Source organism: Podarcis filfolensis, assembly GCF_964270895.1.
Source record: "Podarcis filfolensis genome assembly, chromosome: 5".
Taxonomy (NCBI): domain Eukaryota; kingdom Metazoa; phylum Chordata; class Lepidosauria; order Squamata; family Lacertidae; genus Podarcis; species Podarcis filfolensis.
Window position 1 is genome coordinate 33,967,513 of NC_139608.1, and position 26,887 is coordinate 33,994,399.

Below are 26,887 nucleotides of genomic sequence, written 5' to 3' on the forward strand. Positions count from 1 at the left end.
TTGGCATATATGGACCAATGGTCTAAATCAGCTTAAGGAAGCTTCCTATGCTACTCGGAAGGTATATTCAGATCTTTGCAGGAATAATAATAATAATAATAATAATAATAATAATAATAATAAATGTTATTTATATCCCGCCCTCCCCGGCCAGAACCAGTCTCAGGACGGCTAACATCTGAATATATAATACATTAAGATATAAAATTCAACAGAAATACAGGAAGAGTGCAGCATACTACCCACCAAGTCAAACTGGCACTGCAGTGTCAGAACAGGCTTGCTACTGGAAATTGGGAATCTGCCACACAGTCAAAATCATTTTTTGGACTTGTTTTCCTTTATCCTCAGGTCTCACAGAAGGCATCACTAAAAAAGCAACTGGCCTGCTCCAGCAGTTCTATTTGTTTTACCTAAAACTACTGCCAAACTTCTATTGCTGATATTATTGCTCACTGCCACATCTTGAAGAATTACATTCTATTATCCTGGACCCCAAAAGTAACTGGGCTATTGTCATGAATCTTACTACGTATATATACCTCAGAAATAAATCACACTGGTACAGGTAATGAAGGCCCCATCACAGAGCTACAATTCCCAAAGTGGTTTAACAGGCAATCCTTCTTCCTGGGGAACTCTGTAATGATAGCTGTGTGAAGGGAATGGGGAGGCGGTTCCTCCTTACTCTCAGCACCCTTTACAGTTCCCAAGATTATTTGAAGACTGTTTAAAGGGACGCGGGTGGCACTGTGGTCTAAACCACAGAGCTAGGGCTTGCCGATCAGAAGGTCGGTGGTTCGAATCCCCACGACGGGGTGAGCTCCCGTTGCTCGGTCCCAGCTCCTGCTAACCTAGCAGTTCGAAAGCACCTCAAAGTGCAAGTAGATAAATACGTACCGCTGTGGCAGGAAGGTAAATGGTACTTCCGTGCGCTGCTCTGGTTTCGCCAGAAGCGGCTTAGTCATGCTGGCCACATGACCCGGAAGCTGTGTGCCGGCTCCCTCAGCCAATAAAGCGAGATGAGCGCCGCAACCCCAGAGTCAGACACGACTGGACCTAATGGTCAGGGGTCCCTTTACCTAAGACTGTTTAAAGGGGTATGATATATACAGTGCAGAGAGCAGATGCAGCCCTGTGTTTCCAAAATTACAGACTGCAAAAACTTCTAGCCCTATTCTAAATTTATATTTTTCATCTTCCTCTTTTTTTAGTCCCAGCTCTCACTAGGTAACATTAGCTCAATAACAATCAACTACCTTTCTGCCATTTTACAACTGGGGAACTGAGGCTATAGGAATAGTTGCTTGGTGGGCTTTTTCTGAATTCAACTTGCATGGAAACAAACAGCTGCAGAGCAGCTCAATTTAAGTGTTTCTAATAACTATATATATAAACGGCGTTTCCGTGTGCTGCGCTGGTGCTGGCTCGCCAGAGCAGCTTCGTCACGCTGGCCATGTGACCCGGAAGTGTCTCCGGACAGCGCTGGCTCCCGGCCTCTTAAGTGAGATGAGCGCACAACCCTAGAGTCGGACACGACTGGCCCGTACGGGCAGGGGTACCTTTACCTTTACCTTTACTAACTATATATAACTAAATGTGAACCGAGAAGAGGAAAAAAGTTGGGTTCCTTAGTTTGTGTCTCTAAATTTAAATTGCAGGCTTGTTCTGTGATTCATCTGGCTGATGGTGGTGGTTTATCTATTTTACTCTTAGGAGGAGAAAACGCTCCGTGAGCTTTGCATAAAACTCAGAAAAGGGATGGGTGGGGATAGAACAGGTGCCATCCGAGAGGTGACAAAATGTCACAGCTGAAAGGCAGCTGCTCAGCAGAACAGAAGCAACAAGAAACTTCTCAAGTGAAAAGCAAAGAAGCGGCAACCAGCCTAAGCAAATGATAAGAAAAACCGCATGGGCCCTGTAGAATCAGCGTCATCAATCTCGCTGTTTTCAAATGTCTGCAATCCAACTCTGCAGGAAGCTGCCTTAAACTGAGGTAGACCACTGAGCCATCTAGATCAGTATGGTCTACAGTGGCAGTTCCCAGGTTTTGTTTTGATATGGGGACTCACAAGTTCATATTCACTTGCTAGGGTGGCCCACTATTTTTTTTTTTTGCAACATGACTTTTGGGCTGTCATTCCCAGCTCACATGCAGTTCTGCCCTTCCTTCTTGCTGATAACCCACTCCAAGGACCTCTCCGCCACCTACGTCATTCAAAGTTGAGACCCTAAACCTTGTCTCTGCCTCTACCCACTAGCACCCAGCAAAGAAGGGGCCCCACTTACCTTTGCCTGGCAGTCTTAGCACAGAATTGTAGAGTTGGAAGGGACTAGAGGGTCATCTAGTCCAACCCCCTACAATGCAGGATCAGCCCATCACTGGCCTTTGTCCCATCCAGCTAGCTCTGCATCACATTAGCTCCCCCTGAGTTCTACCACATTAAAAGGTAAAGGGACCCCTGACCATTAGGTCCAGTAGTGGCCGACTCTGGGGTTGCGGCGCTCATCTCGCTTTATTGGCCAAGGGAGCCGGCGTACAGCTTCCGGGTCATGTGGCCAGCATGACTAAGCCGCTTCTGGTGAACCAGAGCAGCACACGGAAATGCCATTTACCTTCCCACCGGAGTGGTACCTATTTATCTACTTGCACTTTGACGTGCTTTCAAACTGCTAGGTTGGCAGGAGCTGGGACAGAACAACGGGAGCTCACCCCGTCGTGGGGATTCGAACTGCCGACCTTCTGATCGGCAAGTCCTAGGCTCTGTGGTTTAACCCACAACGCCACCCGCGTCCCCTTCTGCCACATTAGAAAAGGACAGTTCCTGTGTATATTGTAGACATGTTCATCATTCAAATGTAAAATGCATTTCTGCAACTAGAGGTTGCTGCCATTTGCATGCGAGGAGTGCACAGAGTCCTTTTTCCTGTGAATTGTTCCATATATTTTTCTGGTGAATTCTGATCTAGTATGGAGATACTAGAAGCAAATGTCCTGTATCTGGTTTCCTTTTCCTTGCACAGAATATTCATACTTATCTGAAAGCCATTTCCACTGAACTCACCTGGGCTTGCAATGTATAGGATTATACAGAGGCATTTATAGTTTTTCAGGCAGCAATCCTATGCACACTTAGCTGGAGGGCGGGGCAGGGAAGCACCACTAAACAGTCAGCCTTACATGCATATGATTGCTATGTATAAACATCGCATTAGCACAAGTTGTGCTAAGTTATGGCACATTTTATGTTGTTAAAGCATAAAGTTTAGATTTGATAAGAAAGCGAGAAAGTTATGATTGCAAATATTTCGGCTTCTCCCCAAAATTACGGTTCTCTCCTCATCCCCGCAATGGCTTCAGCATTTGGGAAATTTAGCACTTCACCTACAGATTATCCTTCCATCCATTGAATAGGTATAAGGAATGTGAGCTCTGCAGCGGTTGCAGAGGCTGCATTGCTGTTTATTTTAGATGCTAGTACTACACAGCTGCCCCCATCAGTAGCTACCCTCCACAGCTTCTCTAAAATTTCAAGAAGTTTCTTCCCATGGATAACGCAGCAGTTTGCAGTGATATCCCAGTTTAATAGCCAAGGAGAATGTCAGGACTTACAGCCACAGAAGTACTGTCTAGAAGGATCCAATATGTTGGAAATGTTGAGATAAGGAGGGTTCGTTAATCCTTATGTAGCGGCAATGCGAACTTGCCCCCCCAAAAAAACAATTCTGGGGAATGATTTATGAAGAACTAAAGAAGATGCTTCAATATTCCTTTCCCAAGAAGCCAGAAGCATTCCTGTTAGCTGTAATAGGACAGGAAATTCCAGATAAAGTAAAAAAAAAACCTTTTCCTTTACGCAACAGCAGCAAAACGCTAAAATGTGGAAGGAGAGGGAAATCCTGACAAAAAAACAGTGGTTGCTTAAACTAACAGAATATGTAGAATTGGGCCACTATGACGGCCAAAATAAGAAATACAAGGAGAAATATAGTCTTAAGCAAGGGGGAACAACTAGAAGAGTTATCTAAGAAGAAGTAGTATAACCCTACCCTACAAGTAGGGTTAAAGACATGAACACCAGCAAACAAAACAAAGAGCGAAAGATAGAGATGGGAAAGAGTGGAGGACTTTAGGAGTTGCAGCAAACCAAAGGGATTGGGCTAGGATGTCAAGGAAAGATAGGTTGGGAAGTCTAGGCGAGATGGGATAGGAGATGGTGTATGTAACTGGAACAAATTTAACCAATTGTAACTTGAAAGTGCACAAACAAACAATAAAAAAGGAGTATTGTCTAGAATGCTACAATGACAGTTTTTCAACCAAAGCCTAACTACCACTGATAGGTATGCTTGGCAGGGCTAATGTAGACAAACATATAAATACAGTGGTACCTTGCTTTACGAACTTAATCCGTTCCAGAAGTCCGTTCTTAAACCAAAACTGTTCTTAAACCGAGGCACGCTTTCCCAAATGAGGCCTCCCACTGCTGGTGCCCTTCCACCGTTCAGATTCTGTTCTTAGACTGAGGTAAAGTTCTCAAACCGGGACACTATTTCCAGTTTGTAAACGAAATCGTTCTTAAACCGGACTGTTCTTAAACCGAGGTACCACTGTATACTGTTGTGCCATTGTTTGTATGCCCTTTTGGGGTTCATCTGAATGGAAAGAGGCCTAGAAGAAGAATAAATCAAATCACAAATGTCTTTTTTCTTTTTGTTGTACAAAAACTGGCAGGTCAACCCTACGGTTCCGCCAAGGTTACCATAACATAGTTAGACTCGCCAGGAGCAAAAAGCACAATTGCTGCACTAACTGAAATGCCCACAGCATCCCTGCAAACTTTGCCACCACCCAGCAATCCTGAGGTTGCTAACTAATGGTAATACACATCAGCCATGCATGGACCTCATCAGCCAATGTGTGGCAACAATATTAATGTCACATTGATGCTAGTGTACCCAGTATATATGCTCCCTACATGCACAATGCAGAAATGGGCAGCCAGAAGAGACCACATTGCTTTGCCAGTGCAGACCACCATGTAGCTGTGGGAATCAACTAGCCATAAATGTCAGGACAGATACTTGTATCTCAAGGCATTTGCAAACAACGATCAACCAAGCACTTTGGGCAGGGGGGCACTAACCTTTTTGGACCAGTAGGCACATGTTGAATGTTGAGAGGGTGCTGCCAGTCACAAAATAGCTGCTATGGGGGCATGGTGTAAACCAAAATTAGACAGCCAGCCTCCCTGGAAAACCCTAAGAGAAGTCAGCTGTGTCCTGCTAGTCCTGATTGTGGAGGACAATAATGATTTTTTACACACACACACACACATACACATGCTGTTTGTGTCTAACAGCAGCAGGGAGCGTTCCTCAGTACCAGGAAAAGTTGGTCACAGCACAACACACTTTCATTCTACAAAAATCAGTAAGGTACTATCTACATATTTTGCCCCATTATGTTCTTCTAGAAGGGCTAGAGACTTTTGACTCTGGGGCACCTACCCTGGGGCACCAGTGAAGGTCTTTGTGGGCAGCCAGGGAGCGCGTGGGTGCTATGTTGGTGACCCTGGACTCAGGAAGGGCTGCCATGCCATTCCACTGAACAGCCAGCAAGCTCTACAGCCCAATGCGTAGAGGAAGGATCTAAGACTCACTGCAGGAACAATGGTCCAAACACTCATCAGAGCACTCCACACAGTGAACCTGTAATGGTGCCCTTGGGAAAGGGGAAAGTGATTTTTATCCCCCCTGTCCCCACCCCCACGAGTGGATCCCACACACAAAGAAAACGAGAAACTGTGACAGAAATTTCACCTTTTGAGTATTTTGCCAGCACTTATGCATCCAGGTTTTAACACAGCGCTCCAACTTGCAATGACTGTATTAGCTGGGGGATGAATGGGATTTCCCCAGCAACAACCTATTGTTCGGTTTGCATGCAGAGCAGCTGAGACCTACCCCCAAACAGAAGCATGGAGGGGAGGGCGCAGGTTTGGCTCTCCTCCGCTGTGGAGTTTCTTTGACATAGAAAGTAAAGCCCACACCTGCTTTAGAAATGAATGGGTAAGTATGTACTGAAGGGGTGGGGGAAGCACCTAGATGTGCTGTTCTAGGCTTTGAGTCAAAATGGTATGCAAATGAAAAGTAGTAGTACGGTGTTAGTTTTTTTCAAGGGGAAATTTCTGGATCACATGTGACATATAAGCATTCCTTTCTCACCGGCTTGAAAAAACGGGGGGGGGGGGAATGGTGTAAGAGTGATGGTTTGGGGTGGAAAAGCATTAATGAGGCCAGAATGACCTCAAAAGTTCCTTGATAATCCCATAACAAAGTTGCCTTTTGTTCAGGGAATTAAAGCTGATGAGCATTGAAACTAATTGTCTGGCATCTTCCTTTAGTCTTTTGACTGGGGCACAAACAAACACACAAACACCCACTCCTTGCCAAGCTAAGGATGATGTAATCTAGGTATCTGTGGAGAAAAGAAGGGGACAGGCTGAAGTCTGAGTGTGACTAAAGGAAGCAGAGTTACTGAGAGCTAGTTTGGGGTTTGGAAGCTAGCAGCAATTCAGGCTGTTGGTTGTGGAGTTGTGGTGGGGGGTAGGGGGGATTTTGGTGCACCTCTGCCTATGTTTAACAAGTATATCTGTAAACAAGTGCAAATATTACAAAACACCAAAGCTCCAGTGACCTCCTCTCCTTCTAAAATAAACTAAATCTGGGTAAGCGCTGCATCCCTGGAATTTCTCACTACTGGGAAAGCTCAACAGACATTTCTTCTTTCCGCTCAACTTCACTGTCAGGACTTAAAGGTAAAGGTAAAAGTACCCCTGACCATTAGGTCCAGTCAGGGACGACTCTAGGATTGCGTGCTCATCTCGCTCTATAGGCAGAGGGAGCCAGTGTTTGTCCGCAGACAGCGTCCAGGTCATGTGGCCAGCATGACTAAGCCGCTTCTGGTGAGACCAGAGCAGTGCATGGAAACGCCGTTTATCTTCCCACTGGAGTGGTGCCTATTTATCTACTTGCACTTTTGGCGTGCTTTCAAACTGCTAGGTTGGCAGGATCTGGGACCGAACAACAGGAGCTCACCCCGTCGCGGGGATTCAAACCGCCAACCTTCTGATTGGCAAGCCCTAGGCTCTATGGTTTAGACCACAGCGCCACCCGCGTCCCTAAATGTCAGGACTTAGTAGAACTGAATACTTTTGTCACAATTGCATCAGACCCAAACCACTAGCTCTCTATCATTACAGATAATACAGTGGTACCTCTGGTTACGTACTTAATTCGTTCCAGAGGTCCGTTCTTAACCTGAAGCACCACTTTAGCTAATGGGGCCTCCTGCTGCCGCTGCACCACTGTCACACGATTTCTGTTCTCATCCTGAAGCAAATTTCTTAACCCGAGGTACTATTTCTGGGTTAGCGGAGTCTGTAACCTGAGGTACCACTGTAGTTTGTTTTCTCAAAACAGAAGGTACAGAACAGAGCTTCATTTTATTTGGAGGCTACAGTTATTTCATTATTTTCACTGTTGATAGGTTTTGTGGAATGTGGTGATGCGGCGTGTGTGTGTTGAACAAAAACTTTTAAAGCAGAGACAGCACTGAGATCAATCAATAAATTACTATGTACACTACAATGCCTTTGGCCCTCTTAAAATTATTAATTAACATAAAATACTGCTCCTCACAAGAAATGCTGTGGAAACAAGGTACAATAACATTGTAACGGTCTCAACAGCCATCAATTTTTACTGTTCTGAGAAGTAAGAGATATGTGGGCAATTGTATTGGAGAGTATGCTGCTGCACACAGGAGTGGCCATTTCCTAGGTAACACAAGATCCTTTGGCAATAAAACAGGAGGCATGACCAACAGAGCTTAGAAAAAGGTCAAGCCAACAGCAACAAGCACACACACTTATGGCTCCCAAGTACGTGCTCTGCTTGAATTCAGTATACTTTGCTTATCAGTCATGTGGCATTTTCTGGAGTTTTTCCATGCCCATGTGGTTCTGCCTCACTTTAAAAAGCTATTACTGGAACTAGAATTTCCTTCCCCGAGTAAGCATGTTTGACATACAGAACCAATACCTATATATGTTTGCATATTAAAGAGCAAGTCCATTCTGAGATGTGAAAAATTCCCTTCCCAAATCCATGTTTTTTTGCAACACAGCCTAGGGGATGGGAATGTAATGTCTACAGATGTATATATAACATTCTGGAGTTTCCGTAACAATTATTTCTTTTTTTTCAGCATTTCACTTTAAAAAATACAAAAACTCAGGCCAAATGAGAAATGTTGAAGCAGACTGCCATCAAGCACGAATTCTGGTGGTCCAAAAATACCAAATGGTTGTTTTCACTGTGAAAACACTTTAAAACATGACAGACGAAAGGAAGTCCTTCTTCACATGGCACCCAGCTAAACAGTGGAACTTGATCCCACAAGATGTGGTGATGGCACCAACTCACAACAGCTTTAAAAGGGGATTAGACAAATATTAACAGTTACTTGTCCTGATGTGTATATGCTGTCTCTACGAATACCATTTCCCAGGAAACAACAGCAGGAGAGAGCTCTTGTTCTGTTTGTGACATCTACTTCTACTTGGCCCCTGTGGGAAATGTATGCTGGACTAGATAAAGACTTTGGTCGGATCCAGCAAGGCTCTTCTGTTGCTCTGTTTTTTTCGGCTGTGAAAGGTATCCAACTAAGTCATATTCAGAGCAGACCCAATAGTTTTTGTTGATTTCAGTGGGTCCACTCAGAGGATGATGAATGTTTGTTGGCTTTCACCCATGATTTCATAATGCTGACTTTCACTGTGAAGCAAAGTAAAGTCAGAATAAACACTCTTGTATTTTTTCCATGCAGGAAACTAGATTTGTTTTGTTGCCCTTGGCTCTTTTAGAGAATCTGACAGACCTTTTAAACTGTGTTCCATTACCACCTGCATAATCAGATAGCAATGAAACAAAAATCAGTTATGCTGGTCAGTAGAAGTGCTGAATGTTCTTCGTGTCCGGCCTTCCTTCACGGAACTGAACAGATTCACTGAAGTGAATAAGACTCTCCAACGGCAAGGTAACAGCACAATTAGCAGTCAGCTTTGCAATCCACAGAAAAAACACTGACATGAAATTGAAAGCTAACAGTAGTCCTCTTTGTACATTTCTTAGAAGAAGTATTTCTTTTCTTGTCCTGTCTTTAAAAGCAGAACTTCAATGAAGTGCATAAACATCTCTGAATTAAGAATTTCTATTTCCCCCACTTTTCATACCTTGCTTCTGAATATCTCCCGATTGGTCCAAGAGGTAGCAATCCCATTTTGGAACTATCCACTTGCCGTTGTATAGAGTGACAAAACGACGGGCTGACATGGTGGGCTTTTTGCTTCCATGGGTTCCTTTAAAAATGTAGCATTTTATCAAGCCTTTGCTCCTTCCTTTTCCTTCGGACATCCTGTACCCATTTTTAGGGTGACAGAGAGGCAGGCAGTGAAACTGCCTATTTTTGCTCCTTCCTTATTAGCCACAGAAATGCTTCAACAGCTTGCATTGCAACTTGGTTTAAAGCAGGCATGGCCAAACTTGGCCCTCCAGCAGTTTTGGGACTACAACTCCCATCATCCCAAGCTAACAGACCAGTGATCAGGGATTATGGGAAATGTAGTCCCAAAACAGCTGGAGGGCCAAGTTTGCCATGCCTGGAAAGGAATGGCACAAGTAAGGAATCTGAGCACTTGTGCTCAACCAAATACTGGAGCTGCACTCTTTTTACTACCTGCATTTTCTTGAACTTGAACAGGCATACTCTTATATACACAAATGCAGGATGAAAGTGAGGAATTTAAGATAAACCTCTCTCCCAGCGATGAGGGTTCTGTTTTCAAGCTACTGGCACTTTAAATTTCAACTGAGTTAGGGAAACAACTTTTTTCCCCCTCCCTTGCTGCATATTGAGTGGTCATCAAAAAGTTGAGCACTGTGACAGGATGCAGATCTTCTCTTTGCTCCAGGAATAATAAATATTTAGTTCTTTCAATTCGGCTGGAAATCTCTCACTGACTCGCACACCATTCCCAACACATCTCTGCTTCAGCAGAGAAGTCCTGCGCTGCTTTTTGTGTGATATTCCAATTTACCTACAAAAGAAGTTTCCCAAGGTCTCGGTGTTGTTTATTTATTGTAAGTGAGCTGAAGTTCTTGTGGTTCATTTTAAGAAATGAAAAAAGAGGAACAAGTTTTATTTTTCTCCGGTTCAATGCTTCTTGCGGTGAAAGACACCTTACAAACTGAGTGACAGTTACTGAGGGATGCTGATACAGAGATCACCATCTGCAGCATCAACAATTTCAAGAAAAGCAGAGTCAGATGGAAACTTTATATCCACTACCCACATCAACCAATAGCAGAATGAAAGCAAAATATTAACTCCAGTGTTTCAGGAGGACTATATCTAAGCCTTCTTTGTTCTCTGAGCTGTCTCCTCATACTTCCTCCACTACAGCATAAATATAAAATAAGCTAACTTCCACAACAGTAACAGTGTTAGTTACTGTGATATTCTGTGGGCTGACATACTGGCAGGTGTAAATGTGTAGCTGAGTGAAGATGACACTGCCTTATGAAAGGGGAAAGAATAAGACCAGATGGACCTTGAATTTTTTTTCAACTTTATGAGTCACCTCTCATTTTGCATATTTCTTTTTTTAGGACTAGAATGAGCATACCAGACCTATCTCAATCTGGTTTCAGGCCTGGTTTTGGCACAGAAACTATTTAGATGAGCCCAATGAACGATGCTGAGAAAAGGGACAAGGGGTAAGCAACTCTGCTTATTCTCCTGGAGTTCTCTGTGGCTTTTGATACCACCACAGAATCATAGAGTTGGGATGCCAAGGGGCATCTAGTTCAAGCCCCTACAATGCAGGAACACCAACTGTTCTGAAAGTGTGATTACCAGGGACAATCTGTTCATTCAAGCCATTGAAAACTTATTTCAACTACAGCGCCTCTAAATTTCATTTGCTAATCTGATGATGCCTGTTGTCTTTGTCCATGCAGTTTTCTTGGCAGGGATACTGGAGTGGCTTGCTGGTTCCTCCTCCAGGTAGATCACGTTTGGTCAAAACTCTCCACTATGAAAGAAGGCTGATCGCCGAAGAATTGATGCTTTTGAATTATGGTGCTGGAGGAGACTCTTGAGAGTCCCATGGACTGCAAGAAGATCAAACCTATCCATTCTTAAGGAAATCAGCCCTGAGTGCTCACTGGAAGGACAGATCCTGAAGCTAAGGCTCCAGTACTTTGGCCACCTCATGAGAAGAGAAGACTCCCTGGAAAAGACCCTGATGTTGGAAAAGATGGAGGGCACAAGGAGAAGGGGACGACAGAGGACGAGATGGTTGGATAGTGTTCTCAAAGCTACCAGCATGAGTTTGACTAAACTGTGGGAGGCAGTGGAAGACAGAAGTGCCTGGCGGGCTCTGGTCCATGGGGTCACGAAGAGTTGGACACGACTAAACGACTAAACAACAACACAATCTGATGATAGATTGGTGACCTGATGTCGATGAAAACTGAAGTTGTACAGTGTTAGAAGATTGCAGGGCTGCTCTTGCAGGGAAAAGTGGGTTAAATCTGCTGCCTTCTTGGTGCCTGTTTTTGCTTTAGAGTTAATAATAATAATAATAATAATAATAATAATAATAATAATAATAATTTATTATTTATACCCCGCCCATCTGGCTGGGTTTCCCCAGCCGCTCTGAGTGGCTCCCAACAAAATGAATGATAATAATAATAAAGCGATAAAAGCATATCAGTATGTAATGAATGATGCTTTGCAGGGTTAAAAAAAGAGAAAAATGGCATAAAAAGTATAAAGATAGAGGTAATCTATATCAGACACAACAACTTAGAAAGAGTAAAAATTTTGAGGTCTTAGAACAAAGGAAGGAAGTCAATATGTGCATATGTATGTAATGACTAGATTAGAATGATGCTATTGTTTTATTTGTAGATGTGTGTTTTTGTTTTGTTTTGTGTGTTCTTTTTTCTCTTGTGTTTTGTTTTTGTTTTGTTTTTTCTTGTTTGTACTGTTTTATTTTGGAATAATGTTTGTTAATTTTTGTTGTAATTTTGCATTGAAAATAAATAAAAAAATAAAAAAGCGATAAAACACCAGACATTAAAAACTTCTCTAACTTCCAGAATATATGGGGATCCGATATGGACCTGTAGACTCATGGAAGGCAACAGAAAAAAGAATGGGGCTAGCACTCTCACCCAACCCAGGTGTGATGAGGTACCCATTTAAATAACACCTGGATAGGCCTAGAGCAGGGTTTTTCAGGCTGAGGGTCACATTTCCACCTGGGTGATCTTCCAAAGGTCTATATCCCAGTGGTAGGCAGGACCAGAGGCAAAAATGGGCAGAGCAACAAGCGTACATTTTACCTTTGTACAATAGACTAGTTTCTACATGCACTCACAAAGAATCATAAAACTGTGTTGGAAAGGGATCCCAGGGTCATCTATTTCAACCCCCTGCTAGGCAGGAATCTCAGCTGAAGCATCCATGACATATGGCCACCCAACCTCCAGAGGGAGACCATTCAACTGTTAAACAGCTCTTACTGTCAGAAAGTTCTTCCTGCTGTTTAGTCTCCTTTCTTGTAAATTGAAGAGCTATTGGTTTGAGTCCTGCCCTTTTTCTGGAGAGAATGAGCTGCAGGACTGAGGGTTCCTACCTGGAAAAAAAAACTTTCAAAATATGGTTCTGGGAGATTACAGCACAACATCAAGACATTTATGTTACGGCGTCCCCTCATATTTTCCTTCTGACTCCAGTGCTGTTTGTCATTGACATTAAGCTGCCGAGTCATGTCATCCAGAGGGTTTGTGTTGGATGAGGTGCCTTTTGTATTTTATCACCAACACCCAGCTCTGTTTCTCCTTTTCATGAGATTCAGGTGAGGCAGTAAAAGTGCTGAACGGGTGTCTGAGATCAGTAATGGACAGGATCTGGACCAATCAACTGAAGGGCAATCAATTTAAGAAGGATGTGCTGTGGGCAAGCTGTATTCTGGGAAGAAAGTTGTACTCCCTCTACAGCAGATTTGGGGGACTTGTGGTCCTTCAGGTGTTCCTGTCATGCACTGGTTGCCAATTTGCTGCCAGACCAAGTTCAGAGTTCTTGTGTTAATTCACAAAGCCCTAAACAACATGGGCCCAAAGTCACTTAAGGACCATTTGATCCCTTATAGTCCACCTCAATCACTGAGAACCTGGTGGGTCACTTTTGGCGGTTCCTCATGCCCTTGAGGTTTGCTTGGCCTTCACTAGAGACTGAGTCTTTAGTGTGGTAGGCCCTGCCTTGTAGAACTCCTTACCAGTTGAGGTTTGGCAGGAACCATCTCTGCCTTCTGTCTTCTGAAAACTGTACTGTTTAGATAGGCCTTCATAGTATGAATTTCTCCAACCCAGTGTTCTCCAGACTGCAACTTCTATCATTCCTAAACATTAACAGCCCTGGTCAAAGAGGCTTATGGAAGACACCAGTTTGCAGAAGCAAGGGCAAGGAGACAGAGACAACATCCACCAGACCTGATAAAACAGAAGACAGCGGGGAACTAAGGACTGAACCCTACGTCAGGGATGTTTCAAGTTCTGATATTAGCAAACTCGAGGAAACGAAAAGGTGCTCACAGAGTTTCCACTACAATCTTATTTGCACTGGTTGTGAGAAGTCAAAACAGCACTCTCCACCTTGGTCCAGTTAAGTCACTGTTCCAGACAGACTATCTTAAGTTGTGCGGAACTGGTAAATTATCCCATTATATAGGTATACTTATAGTCTACTTATATAATTACTTCCTTCTTTTTTATATAAAAAGTAATAAGGCATAATGGCACTTGGGTTTCTCATATTATTATTCATAGTGCATAGTGTTTGGAGCTGTCCTTCCTACCCTTAAATGAGTTTGCTCATCTGTTGTTTAGTAGAAAACAGGAACATAATGCATCTATTTAGCAATACCTTTGTGTGACTTTCTCTCTCTCTTGGAACACATTTAAACCTCAGGATCCCATAGCTCGCCCACCCACCGCCCAATCAATCTGTTATGTTTCCTAACCCAGTATCATGATGGTATGTTTCATTCAGTGCGTCTTCCCACACACCTCAGATATGGAGTAAACCAGAATAGGATACAGAAGGAGAAGGCTCCTCTTTCTCCTGCCCACACTCCCTCGCTCAGAGAAGGCTGGATTGACATAGAAGAGCAGAACAGATTGACTCCACTATGCCTCACTTCCATGGCAGTGGCTTGAAAAAGTACAGGAATTTCCAAATGCCAGAAAGCTACTTGGGTAACTCTAAGCATCTCAAGGAGAATTTAGATGAATGCCTTCTTTGACCACCTTCATTTAATGAACAAGAAGCTTGATGCATAATATTTGATAAAGACTGGGTATACAACATAGGATTTCTGTAAGAAATGAGGGTGGAGGCCAGAAGGAAATACCAACTGGTGTGCAGTAATAATACATCTTGCACTGCAAAGTATTTTCGGTACAGATTAGATTCCCATGCTAAGTTGAGAACGCAACTGCCTAGACTTCGCCAGAATGATATTTTTATGCTTTTGTGAGTCACTGATTCTCCACAGCCCATGCAACTGGCCTTTTCCATTTTCCATTTTCTCTCAATGGTGTGATAAATGCCAAGTGTGTCACAGATCGCCAGAGATGTCACTGACACTAACCAACAGATGCCCATAATATTTGCAATGCCACATCCTGTGCAGCACTCCAAACAGTACTAGAAGTGGGCAAGAGGGAAATAATATGTTTCCGCTGATTAAAAATAATAATACTGCATCTTCCAGTGTCATGGAGGTCTAATTTTCCCACAACAGACTTGCTTGGCCTGGGGGGTGGGCAAGAAATTTCAATCTGCTGTCACAACCGAGAAACAACAGTACACAATAAAGCAATTGTCTAGAAAAGCTTGACATACTAACCTAAAGCCTTTCTAAAAGAACAGCACCTAAATCTTAAGTCATAGTCGCTCAAGTCCAAAGGGCAAGCCTTGCTGGAGTGTGTGTCTTATGAAGCGGCTGTAAAAACAGGGTAGCTGTTTATACTTGAGAGAGGATTCTGGCACTGGGCATCTATTTCTAGCTTCTTCTCCATTCCCTCTTCCTCGCTACACATCCCTCCAAAGCAGTCCCAACATAATAACTGAGAATACAACCATTCTTCCACATGCTGAGGTCATTCAGGCAGACGGCTCACTGACTGGAATGTTGCTATAGCGCTGGAGCCCTAAAGCTGTTAACTCCCTGGTGATGAAGGGGGTAGAGGCATAACACATGCCGGACTGGGAAATCCAGACAGAAAAGGATTAGTATCACATGAAGGGGATCTCCTGCATGGAGCTCTCTAACTCAATCCCCCACCCCACCCCACAGTCCTCAAATAAAAAGACATTTGTGATATAGAAGGATCAAGAAGAGACAGACACCTTTGCAGCTTGGTTTGGAGAGAAATTAATCCACCAGAATAGTGGGCCAGGAGTCAGGGTTTTTAAGACTCTAGCAGAAGAAATCTAGCCAACCCAACGCTCTCTTTTATAACTTCCAAAAGGTACATAAAAGTATTCAAGCAAGCATTTCCATATACAGTGTTAACTCGGTTTTTGAGTGTAATCCGTTCCGGAAGACCCAGTTCTGAAACGTCCGGAAACCGAAAGTCTCAGGATCTTGCACTCAGTGGAAGCCACATGGCATGTTCGACTTCTGAGGCGTGTTTGAAAACCAAAGCATTTACTTCCAGTTTTATAGCATTCGTAAACCGAAATGTTCATCAACAGCGAGGCTCGAAAACCGAGGTACCACTGTATGCTTTTCCTAGTGATGTTGCTGAAACAGCTATTAGATTGCTGCCAAGTTGCTTTTTCGCTAGTATTCATCAACACTGGTACTTCTTGAAATGTCCTCAGGGTTCCTTCTGATACTCACCTTACTTAGCCACTCCAGTCTGTGTCCTTGCTGGGAAACGTCAATCACACTGGAAGATCCAGGACCGATGAGTGGAGCACCTCAGGACTTTGTTGCCCTCATACACACTGAAGCAAGGAGCTGCACTGTGCACTCCCAACCCTCCTGGTCGAAAACTTCTGGAAGGGGTGGGGAACGTTCAGTCCGCTGGCTTAATTTCCCCAAATCATACCCACCTGCCCACACCTGGTGCCAAATGGGGCCAGTGGAAACCCACTCAAAGTGCTCCCGGTGATTCTGTCAGCACCAATCAGCAGCAACAAGAAGCCTACAGCCATCAGCTGCGCTACAGAATTTCCCACTGGGCATTTCCTAACGCAGCTGTAAGTGGGGCTTCCCTGCAAATATCCCTTCACATCACCAGCCTGAATCACAGCCAGCAGTGAAAAAGGATCTTCTTCTGTAGGTGTGGCTTCAATCCTGCCTGCAAAGGATTTTCTTTTGCCAAAATGATTCGGGTGGGGTGAGGGAAGTCAGAATCCGGCTGAAGACTTCTCTTAAGATCAGAGAGGCATGAAATTGCACATACATTGCCGTGCTTCCTACATGACAACAGATAGTTTCAAGGAACACTTTAACCTACATTGTGGACACTCTTAAATGGTGACATGTGTGGAGTTTTCTATTCTCTTTTTTTCCCTCCACTCCCACCCTCTTTTTAGGGAGACAGAGCAGCCCACCATATTTACCTTTATAAATAAACATTTTGACTTAACATTTTACTTATGGGGAACTAATTGTTTGTTCCCGTACTATAAACGCCAAGCCAGCACAATTCTCCTGAATGCAATATTCAAACCCTGCTGTCAGGTTAATTATAGTTAAACAGAAAACCATTAAGCTATTACTAGTGCAGCCACATCCAATCCAAAAGAGCCGTAAGCCAAAAGCAGCTGTAGTTTCTTTCTGACAGCTCCCCACCCCCACCCCCAGTGTTAGAAACTGAGATATGGAAGCTAGGAGCTAAATGGACCTTAAACCTAGGTTATGGGCGCAACAACAGAATGTCTAGGTGCACTAGACAAGAGTACAAAGCTGAAAATGAATGAACTGCAGCTAACATATTATGTTCATTTTTCACATGGTCTGGTCCTTCCCCTGCCCACCCCCCTAATATTCTTAAGAGGGTCTCTTCTTCAGTCTTCAGAGAGTAGTTAGAAGTGGGGAGGCAGAAAAAGGTCTTCCTTTCCTTCCACTCTGCAGTTTTAATCTGAAATCTTAGGCGCAGTACTGTGCCCAGAGCTCAGAAACAGCTTGCGCTAATGAAATTCCCTGTCACAAAACGCACCTAGAACAATGGGAGTTTCGAACACTGCCCCCCCACCCCTTTTCTTTTGTTCATGGCCTGCTATGCCTGGGCATTACCTAAGGATCTGTTAACATCAAAACAAAAGGAATTTGAAACTGAGCATCTTGAACCCTGCTAGGAAGCCCGCAGAACCAACTGGCAGAAACTAACTTAAAATTTGCTTCCTTGTTCTTTTTTCTTCCATGCACAAGGAAGTGCAGTACAAATGGGCAAACCACAGATACTGAGATAAGTGGTGCTCATTGCAACACCACCCTCAAATCACAACCAAAAACTATGGAAGCTTCAGCAGGGGACCTTTGTGGTTTTCCTTCTTTGAACTGTGGAAAATTGCACCGCCCACTGGGCCTGAACTCCAAATACAGACAAAATCTTTCTGTTAATACCACTAGACATGGAATCTGTCCCATGCTTAAAGTAATGTAGATCAGGTATCTTCAGCCTTTTCCAACCCAAAGACCCACTTTTAACCCAGACATGCATTTGGGGACCCATGTCTCAGTATCTTGCCATATCATCTTTTTCTTCTTCTTTGGCGATCACTCATAGCCGAGTAAGATTGCCTTCCATAACACAGTTTTAACAGTTACAGATGGGTAGCCGTGTTGGTCTGCCATAGTCAAAAATTTTTTTTTTCCTTCTAGTAGCACCTTAAAGACCAACTAAGTTAGTTCTTGGTGTGAGCTTTCATGTGCATGCATCTGAAGAAGTGTGCATGCACACGAAAGCTCATACCAAGAACTAACTTAGTTGGTCTTTAAGGTGCTACTAGAAGGAAAAAAAACAGTTTTAACAGTGAGACTGTGGAGGCCAATTCTGGATCCACATGTCCTTCCACAGTGCGGACATTGGTTTCCAGGCGGGAGTTGATCATGGTGTGGATTTGCCAAGCGTGCCTTCCTCTTAGAACATTTCTCCTTTGCGTCATAAGCTCAAGTGTCTTCAAAGCCCATGACACCTTTGGTAAAGGCTGTTCTCCAATTGGAGCGCTCGCAGGCAAGTGTTTCCCAATTGTTGGTGTTTTTCGCTTGAGACAGTCTTTAAATCTCTTTTGTTGACCACCAGCATTATGCTTTCCATTTTTAAGTTCGGAATAGAGTAGTTGCTTTGGAAGACGATCATCAGGCATCCGCACAACATGACCATCCAACGAAGTTGATGTTGAAGAATCATTGCTTCAACACTGGTGATCTTTGCTTCTTCCAGCACACTGGTATTATTTCGCCTGTCTTCCCAAGTGATGTGTAAAAAATTTCGGAGACACCGTTGATGGAATCTTTTGAGGAGTTGGAGATGGCGTTTATAAGTGGTCCATGTTTCAGAAGCCATATAGTGTTCACTGAGATCCATCTTAGATCAGGCCGTGATCCACTAGTGGTTCCCTACCACTAGTGGGTCCCATCCCACCAGTTGAAGATCAGTAATAGACACTGAACACCCACCCAATCAATCAATCAATCAATCTATACCGCCATATTATGTCATATTATGACATCATCATGTACAATGTTAAGACATAAAATACCAATTTAAAAAATAACTGGCTAATCAGAAATAAAATGCAAGTAACTGGCTAATCAGAAATAAAATTTAAAAAGGTCAGCAAAGTCTTGTCAGCGAAAAAAGGTCTTCAAGAGATGGCTGAAAGTCAAAAGCGAGAGTGCCTGCCGAATGTCTTGTGGAGTACTGTTCCACAGCACAGGGCTGGAGACACTAAATGCATGACTTTTACTTGAGGTCAGTGGGCCTCTTTAACACAGGGGACAACTAATAGGTTACAGTTTCACCAACTAAATGATATTTTTAAGACAGATAAGAACAAAGGTTTTAGTCATGAGATATCAAGATTTCAAAAAGATTTGTTAGAAAATAATGCTAAATTATTGTTGAAAATGTACAGTTTGCTCTTAGAATGGCACACAAAAGATGAACAGGTCAAGTTGGTAATGATACACTGGGCAAAATATTTGGGACATAATATTCAGATGGCAGATTGGGAAAGGTTATGGAAAACAGACGTGAAATTTCTATACACTGAAAGAAAACTATATGAAAATGATGTACTGGTGGTATTTGACTCCTACTAAGTTGAGGAAAAAATATATAGGACAAGTACAAATATCTGCTGGAAAAGTAAAGAAAAAGAAGGTACCTTTTATCATATGTGGTGGACTTGTAAGGTAATAAAAGCTTTCTGGGAGATGATATATAATGAAATGGGGGGGAGGGATGTTTAAAATAACCTTTGTTAAGAAACCAGAAGCTTTTTTATTAGGAATTACAGGTACCAATATTCCAAAGGAGCAGAAAATACTTTTCATGTATTTCATGTATTCATGGAACAACAGCCGCCCAGATGTTACTAGCCCAAAGCTGGAAAGAAGACAAAGTCCCTACCAGAGAGAAATGGCAAACCAAGCTGATGGACTATGCCGAGATGGCAAAACTTACTGGAAAACTCAGAAACCAAGAGGCCAAAAACTTCATAAAAGAAATTTATAAGTTATTTAGGAGACCACTGTAAGCAGTAGGAAACATTAGCAGGATTTTGATTTCATTTGTGGTGTTACAATTATCATAGACAATATGGATTGATATAAAAATTAGAGTATGGAAGAATATGCAGTTCTAAATGTTTAAAATGGGACCCCATGGAGTCAACAACACCTCTTCCATATTATCTGGGATATATGGACACAGGAGATCCTTATGGTATCTTGGGCCCAAGGTGTTCAGGGTGTTGTACATCAACACAAGAACCTTAAATGCTTGCCAAATTAACTATCATGATTTGGGGGGGGGGTTAAAGTCCCTTGCTGCTTTATTGAGATTTTATAATACAATCAAACAAACCAACAATGACAGATTGCACAATACAAATCAGACATCAATGATATTTCAAAAAGGAAAACATATAGCAAGAAACATGTCCCCCCACCCAGGAAAGAAACAGACAAAACAGGGCATACTAGCATACCATGCAATAAAATCCACATTTGAAAATTAGTTGTATTGACAAAAGCATACTAGAGGCAATATGCTGAGAATTACGACACCAGACCTCTCCCAAAAGAGAACTGTAATTAAAATAGCTGTGTATAGTAGCATCTATGTTAGCTGAAACCAGGAAATCGCAACAAAGAACTCTCAGTAATCAATACCAGTTCCCAGGATTCCTACCTAAGAGTGCGAAATTAACTCTTAATGAGAATAGTCTAAGAGGCATACGTCTTTATGACCCATGGTCTAAAGTGGAGGCAAAATGAAAAGTTCTACTAAGAAAAGAATAATCATTTACTAACTTGGTGCAGTCCTTTTATCATTGTTTACAAACTGATGCATTTATAGGAACTTCCGGGTTAGCGCGATCGACTAATGGCGGATTCCCTCCGAGCTCCGGAGGGAATCTGCTCAGTAGGGGACGGGTCCTGCCGCGGCGGCGACGCGGGGACCCTCAGAAACCACAGGCGCTGAAGCCTGTGGACCTGGTGTCTCGGCGGGCACCATTTGCGCCCCCCCGACCCGTGAAGGAGCCTTTTTAAAGGCTTCGGAACGGGGGACAGGGAGCGGCGCGGTGCTGTGAGTCGACTGCTTCCCCTACGGAGTGAAGCCGCATGCCATGGTCGGAGAGCGCTGACTTCTTCCTTTGAACATTTGGACTAAAAGTAACAACCCGTGAGTAATACGGAAATTGGACTTTAAATTTCTTTTTCGGATTTGGCACGAGCGGGGAAGGCGCAAAGAGGAAGTCTGTCTCCCCGTCCTGTAAACATTTTAAAGCAAGGACTAGATAACTAAGGTTGAGAGAACACCTTCTTCTGGAGAGGATAAAAGTAATTAATTTCACGTTTTGGCAGTATAAGTGAATTTGCTGGAGGATAAGAGTTAATTTTGAGAGTGGAACCGTCACCCCCCCCCCAGGACCCGGGAGCGATCCGTGAGAGAGCCTGTTGAAGAGACTTAGAAGATTTTGACAGCTGTCAAACTAGCTGTCAAAGCTGGGGGAAAAAGAGAACTTTGTTTCTGTTGCCTTTGCTGGTTATATTTGTTGCATTCAGGGAATAAATTGTTGAAAATAAAGAGGAAAAGTTAATTTGACTTTTGGATTGGAACTGGAAGGAATACTAAGTAACCAGAACTCCTCTAGAGGGGGCTCTGGGACATTACAAGAATGGCTGCAAGTGGAAAAATACTGGCTGAACTGGAAAGGGCTTCCCTTCTCCTGGGAAAGTTACAAGAACAAAGCAATGTTTTGGCTACAAATGTCACAACATTGAATGAAACAGTAAATAAACTTGCTGAATCTGGAAGGGACTTGATTCAAGTCTTTGTATCTGAACAAAAAGTTTTTGTAGCTAAACTAAAAATCTTTGCAGCTGAAGAAGAAAAGAAATCTGAGAAATTTGAGAAAGTGGGGAAAGAGATATATGAAGATTTGGAGGGAAAGGAAGGAGGAGCTATAATCCTGCAGATGATTAAGGAGAGCCAGAGGCCTGCTAAGATGGATATAAAGGAAAATAAGAATGAGATTATGAAAATCTGGTTTGAATGGAAGAATGAGGAATGGAGAGATCTCCTCATGTGGAGATCTGAAGACTTATGGATTACAAACTTGACTAAAGTGGAAACTGGAGTTTCTGGGACATTTGGACTTAAAAGAAGTAAGAAACAAGACTTGGGCTACACTTTTAAATATGGAGGTCTGGCTGGAAGAAATATGGACCTTATTGGGACAGAGCTTCTCCGAGATTTGGTGTTTAATATAAAGGACTATCAAAAAAACCGGCAGAGAGGGATTGAGAGAGAATTAAGAGCCTCGGACGTGAGGTCACCAGGCTGACTGCAGATAGACTGATGGACATTTGTTGGAGTTCGAAACCGGGAAAGGCGGGGAGTGGGGCTTTGGGAATCCAAAGGGTGTACAATTATACTTTGTTTTTATGTATTTTGTTTTGTTACTTAGATTAAAATGGGGAACTCGTGAAAGGGAATTGGGGTCGACCTTAGTAAAAGATATTAAGAATAAGTACTGATGCATAAAGACTGAGGTTTATGTTAAAATTGGTTAACTAAAATGAATTAAATATAATAAGGTAAAATTTGGGGATAAGAACTTGCTGAACTAAAAATTGAATTGGAATACAAGAAGGGGAGGTGTGGGGAAGTCAAGGAAATATGTTATTGAAAGAAAGGAATGCAATTATATGTGTGTGTTTTTATTTTTATTTTTTTGTTTTTTCTTTATTTTTTGAAAATTTTAATAAATATCTTTTTTAAAAAATGAAAAAAAAACAAACTGATGCAATTATAACATAGAAAGATTTAATGGGAACAGCTTGTTCACTAGATAAATGATCTCGCTCTCTCTTTAGAAATTATTGGTTTCTCTATTGCATGCCTTTCACCTCTGTTCACCAACTTTTAAATAGAAAGATCCAGAGATTATTTTATTGCTTTTCATCACACTGTACATTAGCTACCCCCATTTCATATCTGAATGTTCCTTCGTAAATCTATGGTGCACTAATGGAGACTTCGCCTACTTGTTACCCTCCAGAAGTTTTGAATGACGACTCTCACCAGTCCTAGTCAGCATGGTCAATAGTCGAGGATGATGGGACTTGTAGTCCCAAGTACATGAAAAGCAGCAGGTTGAGAAAAGTTGAGCTAAGGCTTAGAGTACAGTTACTTTGGATGTGGTTGGTCACCCAGACTCAAAAAAGGATATTGTGGAACTAGAAAAGGTACAGGATAAATAAGACCAATGGGTTTGGGGAAGTTTCCCTATAAAGTATGGGATTCAGCCCAATAAAATCTCAATAAAGCAGCAAGGATTCAGCCCAATCGCCTTCTAAATCCGGCCCACGGACAGTTCAGGAATCAGCATGTTTTTACATGAGTAGAATGTGTCCTTTTATTTAAAATGCATCTCTGGGTTATTTGTGGGGCATAAGAATTTATTCTCCCCGCCACCAAAAAAAATATAGTCCGGCCTCCCACAAGGTCTGAGGGACAGTGGACCAGCCCCCTGCGGAAAAAGTTTGCTGACCCCTGCTATAAAGCAAATCTTAAGAGGTTAGGTAGGAAGCTGCCTTATACAGAGTCAAACCATTGGTCCATCTAGTTTAATGTTGTCTACACTGACTTGCAGAAGCTCTCTAGGTTTTCAGATGGACTCTTCTTGCAGTCCTGCCTATAGATGCCATGACCTGAGCTTGGGATCATCCAGCGAATCTGATGAGCAGTATTATTTACAAAACACACAAGTAATTAAAGGGATTCATTACTACAAGATAGACCGATGGCCCTCGGCTTAGCCGGCTTTTAGATGACTAGACACGCTCACGGAAGTCACGTCGGTTAAGGGTTCTTAGCCAAAACAACTGAAAATGAAGCTTTTGTGCTCGGAGACAATTCTGCTCTGATTATCAGATGCTCAGAACAAATAACTGGGGCTCCATCAGGCCCTGCTTATGAAGTTACCAGGGCCATCTGGCTTGCAGCCAGTGCTGGAAATGGAGAACACCTAAGGAATGAAACAAGCTCCTTAGGTTATGGATTCCCTTTCCATGGAGGCTTCCAAGACAAGAATCAACAGGCACCCACTGGCATGGTTTAGGCATAAAATACTGGTGCCTGAGGAGACAGAGTTGATCCCAGAGGTTGCCAGGACACCCGCTAGCTCTGTGATTCTACTGAGCAAGAATCAACATTTCAACAATATCTTCAGAATAAGCAAGAGCCTTGAAAATGTCTCATGAATGAAAAAGACACCCCAATTGCTCAGTCTGTTATAACTTGCATGCTACTTGCACAGTTTACATGATCATGGCAGATCATGAATCTGTGAGTGTGAAGTAGCACTTCAGGTGATGTGACAAAAAGTACCAGGCAGCATGTTCTGTCTCATTTACTTATAAAATCATTTGAGCACTGCATTCTTGGTTTTTAAAAGCTTTTTTCTTAATTCTGATGTTGCCATTTATAATTGAGAGACACTTTTGGACTCTGGGTACAATCCAAAACCACTAAAATCAACTGGTGTCCAGTGTTAGTCCTACTCAGAGTAAACCTATTGAAAATAATGGGCACAACTAGTTTGGTACATTAATTTCAATGGGTCTAACCTTAATCTAGTTCGGTTGGTTATAACCCATGATAGATGATAGGGCTGTCTGAATTTTCATCACATGAACCATGCACATTTGACTCTGTGCCGTGTGATGTCTTATTTTCAGATGAAAATTTCTAGCATGCTGGGAAGCACAACAAGTGCCTCTCACCAGCTGAGTCACCAGACAGAATGAGCAAGGGCATATGCCAAGGGTACAACTGGATACAGACAGACAATCCTCACCACAGCTATACCTAATGCAGCCGTATCATCTTCTACAACCCAATTTGTATAAAAAGAGCTTAGTTGATCTAACCCTCTCTAAAACAACTTGCATATGACAACTGCAGCCTTGAGCCATGATTCTGTGGCGCTGGATTGCAACCACTCATTTCAGCAGCATTAGCTGTGATGTACAAAAGATACACAAATGAGAATACAAACAAGTACCATCTTTCAAGTGAATGGGTTTACGAAAGTCAGATCAACTTTCTCCAAAACTAAATGAAGTTAGTCATATTTTGGATACACAATGGATTCAACAATATCATACATCTGGTCCATATTACATGAAAGAGGCAACAGTTTGTGGATTGTAGGCCTGCCTCAAACCCCACTACAAGGAAGTTCATGAAAGGATATGTGTTGAAATTTCCCTTTTATCAAGTGTCTGTCTCAGAGGAATGAAGAACTGATTGTTGATTGCTTTTAACAGTAGCTTGAAAGGGACCCAGATAATGCAGTATAATAAAATGTGAAATTTTATCATGGCTTCCTGGAACTCTGGCTCCAGTAAAATTGTATTGTTGCTACCATCACTTTTGTTGTTGTTGCTATTGATTTGAAGGCAAAATGTAACGCCGCCTATTTAGAGAATGTCAGGCTTCCAGTCCCAGTAATCATACTCATGTTGGTTCCATGCTATGATCTGCAAAAGGGTGTGACGAGACAAGCAGTTTAAAGCTGCTCTGTCTGTCAAGGGAACTTACTATTTCAGTACTTAATTTCTTCTCACTTTCCTTTTACACTTCGGTGAAAAGAAGCATTTGTGTCATGTTTCATCAGGCTTTCATTTTGTTCTCGTTAACGAATTATCCTGCTTTTACAAATGGAAGAGAAACAAGCCCAAATCTTATAGGTTGGTTTCGATCGTAAGAGACCCAACGTCTCTGGCTCCAGACAATTCCTTGCTGTTCAGAAATAGGTCTATTTGCGCAGAGTGGAGGGGGGGCAGGAGAGGGCTGAAAAGCTCCATCATTGGACTTACTGGTGAGTAATTTATAGTTGCTTGCCACAGCAGATTGAAAACTTGTATTCGGTACATTGTTCATTTTAAATCTAATTTAAGCTCCTTTTCCACTTACACTGGAACCAGGAATGAGGCTATTCTCCTGTTTATCTTGCATAAGGGAGATCAGGGTTGATACTGTGTGCTTGGACTTTTCAATTAAGCCCTTTGACAAGGCCGTTTAGTCGAAGATTCAGAAGCGAAAGAGGGGGAAGGGGGGGAAAAATAAGAAGTTCTGTCGTGATACAAAAGAGGATGCCCTTTTATGGATTTGCAACTGATCCAACAATAAATGTCCAGTTACCAACTGCCAGTTGTCACACTAGAACAAAATTCCCAAGTGTCACTCCTGAAATTCTGGAAGCCAAGAGAGGGCCTTGGAAGAAGAAGAAAACAAAGACCAACCCAGGTGTCCTCTGAGAACCCCACCTGAGATCACTATGGGCTTGCTGTAAAAATATAACAGCCTCACAAACAAACCCACATATGAGAACACATTTCCGCTGCACACACCTGCCTAAGAAAACCTGTGTTAATCATTTGTGGCAGATTTTTATGAATTTATAGAGAGAGAGAAATCTAACATAGATCGTTCTTACTTGCCCCGGGTAGTCACGCCAGTGGCAACTTTACAAACCACCAAAGCTTTCCATTGTTTACATTTCCTTATCCCAAGAAGAAATGACTGAAACAAGACCCGCTAATTATGTGTTCTTTGTTGCTTTCAACCATCTCAGACTGATTCCTAGTATTGTGTAAATATAAAGCAAGCACCACCATCTCTTGCCCAATTTCCAGAGAAATGGAATGAGGTAAGAGGTTGTTATCAGACAACATAGTCTCTGATAACTTTGTTTTAAATAAAGGCACTTCGGAAGAACACAAAGTGATGGAAATTTCTTATTGACCTACTCTATTTGAAGAAGTTCTGTTTCTCTGTAAATAATTACAATCTGGTTTTGCAAAAAATCTCAGAAACCTCATCAGGAGGGCTTTAAACTGACTAATGTGGGGGAGGGAGACAGTGCTCCTGAAGGTAGGAGTCTATCAATTGATGAAGATGATCATTCAAATGTCATAGACCAAATAGA

At 42.5% G+C, this 26,887-nt stretch overlaps 1 protein-coding gene across 8 annotated transcripts in view; it reads right to left on the reverse strand.

Moving 5' to 3' along the window:
• ST6GAL1 (ST6 beta-galactoside alpha-2,6-sialyltransferase 1) overlaps positions 1–26,887 on the reverse strand; it is a 120,744-nt gene that overhangs the window by 43,907 nt on the left and 49,950 nt on the right. The window contains exon 1 of one of the 8 annotated variants that reach the window (XM_083613854.1): positions 16,047–16,622. The exons of 6 other annotated variants lie outside the window; for them this stretch is intronic. The gene's annotated coding sequence lies outside the window, so the exon portion shown is untranslated. Of the gene's footprint in view, positions 1–16,046; positions 16,623–26,887 lie in introns of those variants that run through there. One more of the 8 variants, XM_083613860.1, reaches the window with a different exon arrangement.